The sequence below is a fragment of the Dromaius novaehollandiae genome, chromosome 8, assembly GCF_036370855.1.
Source record: "Dromaius novaehollandiae isolate bDroNov1 chromosome 8, bDroNov1.hap1, whole genome shotgun sequence".
Taxonomy (NCBI): domain Eukaryota; kingdom Metazoa; phylum Chordata; class Aves; order Casuariiformes; family Dromaiidae; genus Dromaius; species Dromaius novaehollandiae.
In genome coordinates this window covers 41,063,294-41,069,293 of record NC_088105.1, presented here as the reverse complement: position 1 = coordinate 41,069,293, position 6,000 = coordinate 41,063,294, and the positions used below count along the sequence as shown (strand labels likewise).

At 57.8% G+C, this 6,000-nt stretch overlaps 1 long non-coding RNA gene across 1 annotated transcript; it reads left to right on the top strand.

Annotated features, from left to right (window-relative positions):
• The first annotated feature begins 538 nt into the window (after positions 1-538).
• LOC135329121 (uncharacterized) lies at positions 539-3,480 on the top strand. Its single transcript, XR_010390339.1, has 2 exons — positions 539-668; positions 2,222-3,480. It is a non-coding gene; the product is annotated as an uncharacterized LOC135329121 (long non-coding RNA).
• Positions 3,481-6,000: the final 2,520 nt, after the last annotated feature.

Genomic DNA, 6,000 nt, shown 5'->3' with positions numbered 1-6,000 from the left:
ATCGGAAAAGGACAGGCTTGGTTAGGGGCAGTGAGCTGGAGGCGCGGGTCCCCCCCAGCCCTGCGACAGTTGCGCTGTGTGCCAGGGCACAAGGCAAGCTCCCAGCGCCTCCATTTCCTGATTAAAAAAAGGAAAAGATGGATCAAGGAAGTTTTTATCATCTCATTGCTATGTTTGCAGCATGACTCCTCCTCTGCAGCCTGGCCTAGGACAGCCAGCAAACCCTCCCCTGAACTACCTTGGAGCCGTGGCTGCTAAACGCTGCCCTTTCCCAGGGCGAGGTTGTGGTCCTGGCCGGGTCCAGCCTGCGGGTCCCCGACGGGACCGTGCTTGTGAGGAGCAGCCGCCAGCACAGAGCCATCCGTGCCGTGCGCCTGCGAGCGCTGTACGTACCAAAACAGGTATTTAAAGGAAATCAGATTGTGTAATTTAGAGTATATCCAGCATTTTATCAAATTGCAGATGTCTGGGGAAATCCAGCAGGCTTTTTTCTTTACATACGACGTAGCAATTTAATCAGCTGGAGGATGTGAGTTATGTGGAACATGTGAAGGTTGTAACCCTGCGAGGCAATTTTTGGCACGGCGTGTTTTAAGTCTGTGACGTGGCGTGTAGCTGCTCTTGCGACGCATGCAATGTAAAACAGCGCCGTTTCCTTCTGGGACGAGGTAAGTCATCACGCACACGCTCCTTTTGCACGGCCTTCTCCCGGGAAGGCTGGGTCCCCCAGCCCAGCGCTATGGCTCCGTGTGGGATACACCTTTATCCCTGTTAACGAAATAGATGGTAAAATACTAAGGCAAAATGAGCGTATTGAAGGTTCAAACCACGTTGTCGGGGGCTGGCCTCAGGAAATAGGTGGGCAGGCAGCGAAAGCAAAGCCGCGGGACTGTGGCCTTTAATTCCTCCTCCCAAGCTCCTGCAGCTGCCCAGTTGCTCTTGCCTCTTCTGTGTGTTTTCAGCTGCTGCAGGGGACTGGAGGAAGCCGCCTTCTCCTGCTTCATGGAGGAGCTGCGATCCAGCCATCAGCAGGGTCTTTCCGTGATGCCCTGCCAACGCTCTGCTTCCCCGTCCCTCTGCCTTTCTCTCCTGTTCTTTCTCCCGTAGCAGAACCTACTCAGCATTCAACAAAACCACCAAGATATTGATTTTTGGGGCTCATTAATTCAGGCTTTGAGCACCTCCTGCAAGAGCAGGCCAGGAAGCGGCTCTGCCAGGGCGCTGGGAGGGAGTGTGTGGCGGCGGCTGGGGAAGCGCCAGCCCCCAGAGCGTGGCCCGGGCGGAAACGCTGGCTCCTGTCGGGATGGAGCGGGTGCCGGGGGGGTGAGGGGCGCTGGAAAGGCAAGGCGGGGGCAGCCGCAGCCACCAGCACCTGCCAGGCAGCCCCGCAGCTGGCGTGACTCACAGCCGGGGGTAGAAAGAGAGCAGCAGTCCTATTTTCAGCGGGAGCTTGCTGGGGAGCATCGGTGCTCCTGGGTGATCTCCCCCCCGGAGTTGCAGGGATCCCCTTGAACGTGCTGGAAATGGCACCAACCGCAGCGTTCCCGCTCTGCCGCAGTGCGAGGCACACTGTGCGGGCTGCTCACGCCCAGCCGTCCCCACGCGCTGGTGTCTCCTGCAATGGGGGCTTTGCCTGGCCCTGAAGCTCTTTGCTGTAGCTCTTCGCTTCCCTGCAGTCACCTTGGGTATCGCAAGCCTCAAATCTCTCCCATCACTGCTTGGTGTCGGTCGTGCAGGTGTCACAGCTCCCTCCTCTTGCTCTGACACCCTTCAGGGGTTTCTGCTGTTTGGAAAGCGCAGCCGGCCGGCTGCCACGCTTGGGCTGGGACGGCTCTGCTGTGCTCGGGCCAGCCTGGGCGCAGGATTGCCGCGAGCCAGCAGCGACGGTGGCCTCGCTGCAGGGCCATAGCCGCTCTGCAAGGCCAGGGCCCGTGAGGCCGGCCGTGCTCGCGGCAGCGCGCTGCTGGTGATTTCGGTGTCCACGGGTCCTTCTGCACCGTGGCCTGGAGTCGCAGGCAGCTCTGCCTTCAGTGCAGAGCAGTGAGTGATGGCTGACCTGCAAATTTTATTTCCCTGTCTACTGTGCCTCCGGTTCTCCTGCCCTGGATGTCTGAGCAGAATTTAATTACTGCTCTGCTCCGGAGGAAACCTTGCTTGACTGCTGTCTGTGGGCATTCGTTTTATCCATTTATAAAGTACCTTTCTCTCATTACTACTCCAGACTCTGCTCAGTGACCTGAACCCGCAGAACCTCTGGGGCAACACCCCCGAACCACAAACGAGAAGCGGGAGCAAAGGCAGGCCGGCGTGGTCTGAAGCAGCCTGGCCTGGCTGCGGCAGGCAGGGGAACCCCGTGGTGGTCAGCGACCCCCCAGAAGTTAACCAAGCTGAAGTCCAGCCCTAGAGCACGCTGGAGACAGATCAGAGCATCCTGATTCAGGAGAGCAGAAACCATCACTGCTGAGCGATGGAGGGACTCGTCGTATGCTCCCTGAAAGCTGAGAGCAGCAGCAAGGTGCGTGGTCAACTGCGAGCTGCTCCAATGAACATGGTTCCTAGCCGGGGCCGTGTAGCAGAGAGGGCTGTCCTTGTGCTCGCAGCGCAGACGACTTCGAAGGGAAATGCAAAGCTGACTGCAATGGGGCATTTTCCCTGGTGTATTTTATACTTGCGTACCAGGATCGAGGATAAAGGGGCAAACATCAAGAAAGCTTGAGGTATTTCACAAGCCAGCACTTGCCAGTGGCCTGATATCCCAGGGGAGGGACTGCACTATGCAGGGCTCGAGCTGGGACATACAGTGACTACGGACACATTTGGGAGAGGGAGACTAGGGAAAATGTCTTTGGGAGTCTGTTGGTAAATCTTGTTGCCAACCTCCCCAGGCGTTTGGAGAACAGAAGCCATCTCAAACTGAATTTGTTTTGCCCGAAAACCTGGTTGCTGTTACAGCCGCCAAGTACCAAAATCACAGACAACGTTGCTGTGCTGCGGGAAAGGCAAGTGCCGTGCTGGGAGGTAAAACAGCCTTAAGGCCTGTGGGATGCACGAAGGATCCTTGTGCTTCCAGAGCAGCAGAAAGGTCTCATCTCGCGTGCTCTGTCTGGATTTGGGCAATGGGCCTCAGGAAGGAGCCAGAGGAGAGCTTGGAGATGTGCCTCCGGGGAAAGCTCGGCAGGCCGAGGCTGCCGGGATCACTCACGTCGAGGTTGTGTGTGCAGAGAAGCCAATCCTTGGCCCTCGCTCTCCAGACTTAAAGGCTCGTGTTGTGGTTTCAGCCGGCCACCATCACAGTTACCTCCTGAAACAGTGAACTTCCCGCAGCAGGTGTTTGCGGTTCAGTAGTTCAGATCATCCAGGAGAAAATCTGCAGCCCAAACTTTTCTGTTTCTGCTTGGAAATGCGGTTTGAGGAGAGGGAGCCTTCTCCCACTCCCACAGCACTCATCTAGCTTGAACTCAGCGGAGGCAACAAATCTCCCAGGGCATCTTCCCTTCCTGCTGGCTTCCCACTTCACTGAAGCTTCGTTGCTATATTAGACAAGGTCAGGAGAGAAGTGTTAGGGGGAGGCTAAAAATACCCCTGGGAGCCCGTTCCCTCCCGCGCAGACCCTCTCTGGGGCCACGCGCAGACTCCACACGCGCTGCCAAGGGAGCCCTCGCCCCGGGGGGCTGGAAACTCCGTGTAGAAGCTAAACTCAGTTTGTGTTTGGGTGCCCCAGGAGCCCACGCAAGGGCCGGGAGCGGATGCATTTGTCGTGTGGCTGTGAAGCAAGTACAAACCAGGCTTAGGTGAGATTTATACCCCAAAGGCAGAGTGATCCCTAGCCTTGCCAGCTGCTCTCCATGTGTTAAATCTTACTTGCGATGAGCTGGCCTGAAGCTGTGCGGGAAGGGCAGCGCTTGAGACCTCTCCAGCCAGAGGATGCGACCGTGACGCGCTGGAGCTGCCGTCTGACGTGCTGCTGTCCCCGAGCCTGCGTGAGTCACCGTTTCCGATTTCCCAACGCGTTGGGCAGCCGGGAGCACAAACCGCGGGCCGTCGGTGCTGGGTCCCCCGAGAGCTGTGCGCTCCCCCTGTGCCACCCGCCTGGCTGCGTCGTTTGGTCCTTGTCCCATGAGCAATCAGTCGTGTTTCTTTTCATCCCCTCCATAAAGGCAAGAGGCTCGTGGTGGTGTTTTTGCACCAAAATTGGTGCATTTTCATGACATGTTTGTTAGCACCCAGAGCTGGCAAAAACACGCTTGACACCCTGCATGTGCAGGGAGGGGCCACCAAAGTGGGGCTCCCGCGTGGGGAAGGAGGCTGCCAGGCGCTGGTGGGTGCAGAGCCGCGGGGCATCCGAGCACGCCGCGGCAGAGCGAGCACCGCCCTGGGCTCCTCTCGTTTCTGTGTCTATAGGTAACTCCAGGCTCAACAAAGCCATCGAGCCAAAATCCCCATCCTCAGCAATCCCAACGTTTTGACATTAATTTCGTGTTTGTCTCTTCACACGGCAAGCAGACCTCGGTGCGAGGTGCGACACCGGCTGCAGCGATGTTTGGATTCAGACTCGCAACGTGCAGCTTGGACCCTTGTGCTCGCTACTTCAGGCACCTCGCAAAACAGTGGATAACTTGCACAGTACATTTGCATTTGAGTTTTGCTAAGTACCCGTGGCGTGTTCAGTATTGCTGCTTCGCGGTGCTGATTCGGGAAAGCACCTTCATTCCCTACAGCACCTGCATGCGGCACCTGGCTGATCCTCTTCTGACAAAAGCTCTGTTACAAATGATGAATGGTTGAAGCCAAAATGCTTCATAAAATGTGCTGGCTTTAACAGGCTTCCCCTGATTACAGCCACCCTCCGCGGCAGCCTGTTTTCGCAGCTGAGCCCCCGGCCCGTCAGGCAGCGTCTCGCCCGCAGGCTGGGAGCGCAGCACAGCACCAGCGCGGCTGCGGCTGCGGGGCCTCGGCAGCCTCACGCCCACGTCGGGGCCTCCGCGGCGAGCTGCAGCACGCTTGTGCCTAGGCGTGCTGAGCTTCCACCTCTTGCGGCTCTCCCTCATTTTCCTAAGTGATCTCGTAAAAAATGCAGTGCAGCTAAACTGTGTCTTTGTCCCCAGAGAGTATAGCCTGGCTGACGGCAGCCTTTAATTTGGGGCTGTTTTTTTCCCAAATAGCTGGAGGCAATCGCTGTCGCTCTCCGGGCTGCCCCTCCGCTGGGGTAGCGCGGGGCAGGCACGGCTCCTCGAGCAGCAAGTGCCAGGCCAACGCTGGCTTTCCAAGATGCTGCAGCGGGCTGCGGTTCCCCTCCTGGATGGCAGCGCTGGCGGCGGCATTTCCAAGTGCCAGAGGATTGATTAGCTCCTCGCAGCCGCTGGCTGCTCCTCATTTCAAGCTCTATTGCCTCTGTATTGAATGAAGCGCTGCGTCTCGCCCCTTGACAGGGAGAGGCAACGGGCTCGTCCCCAGAGCTGAATTATCCTGCTCCAGCCGACAATACGTCTATTAATGGCCTTTAAGAAGAGATTTATGCAGTCATTTCTTTCTCTCTTGCTCAAATAGTCGTGCACCATATGCTCAACACGCAATTATTTTTCAGCATGAATACCGCAAGGTGCTGGGAGCATCCTCTGCTCTCTGCTGCTCAGCACCTCTTAGCGCCGGGGACGTGCCACGGGACACGAGGAGCAGCTTCTGGGCAGGAAGGCGGGAGCCTTGTCTCTACGGGCCACGTGGGGACTGGGGACCCTGGCTTCCAGCACCTCCCTGGGAAGGAGCATCTTTTAGTCACAGACGGAACCGGACACGACACATCCCAGACGGAGCGGAGGTGCTGTGCAGCGCACACAAGTCTTGTTCCGCGCTCGCGTGGCCAGAACGTGCCCTGGGACCAGACCAGGTGCTTCCCAGGTTTGCCTCGCTGCAGCACGTCCCTCGGCTGAACTGCAGGATAAAAAGGGTTCACAAAGCCGAGTGACGGCGGTGGAGGGATCGCACTGTGTGTCCTGCACTGAA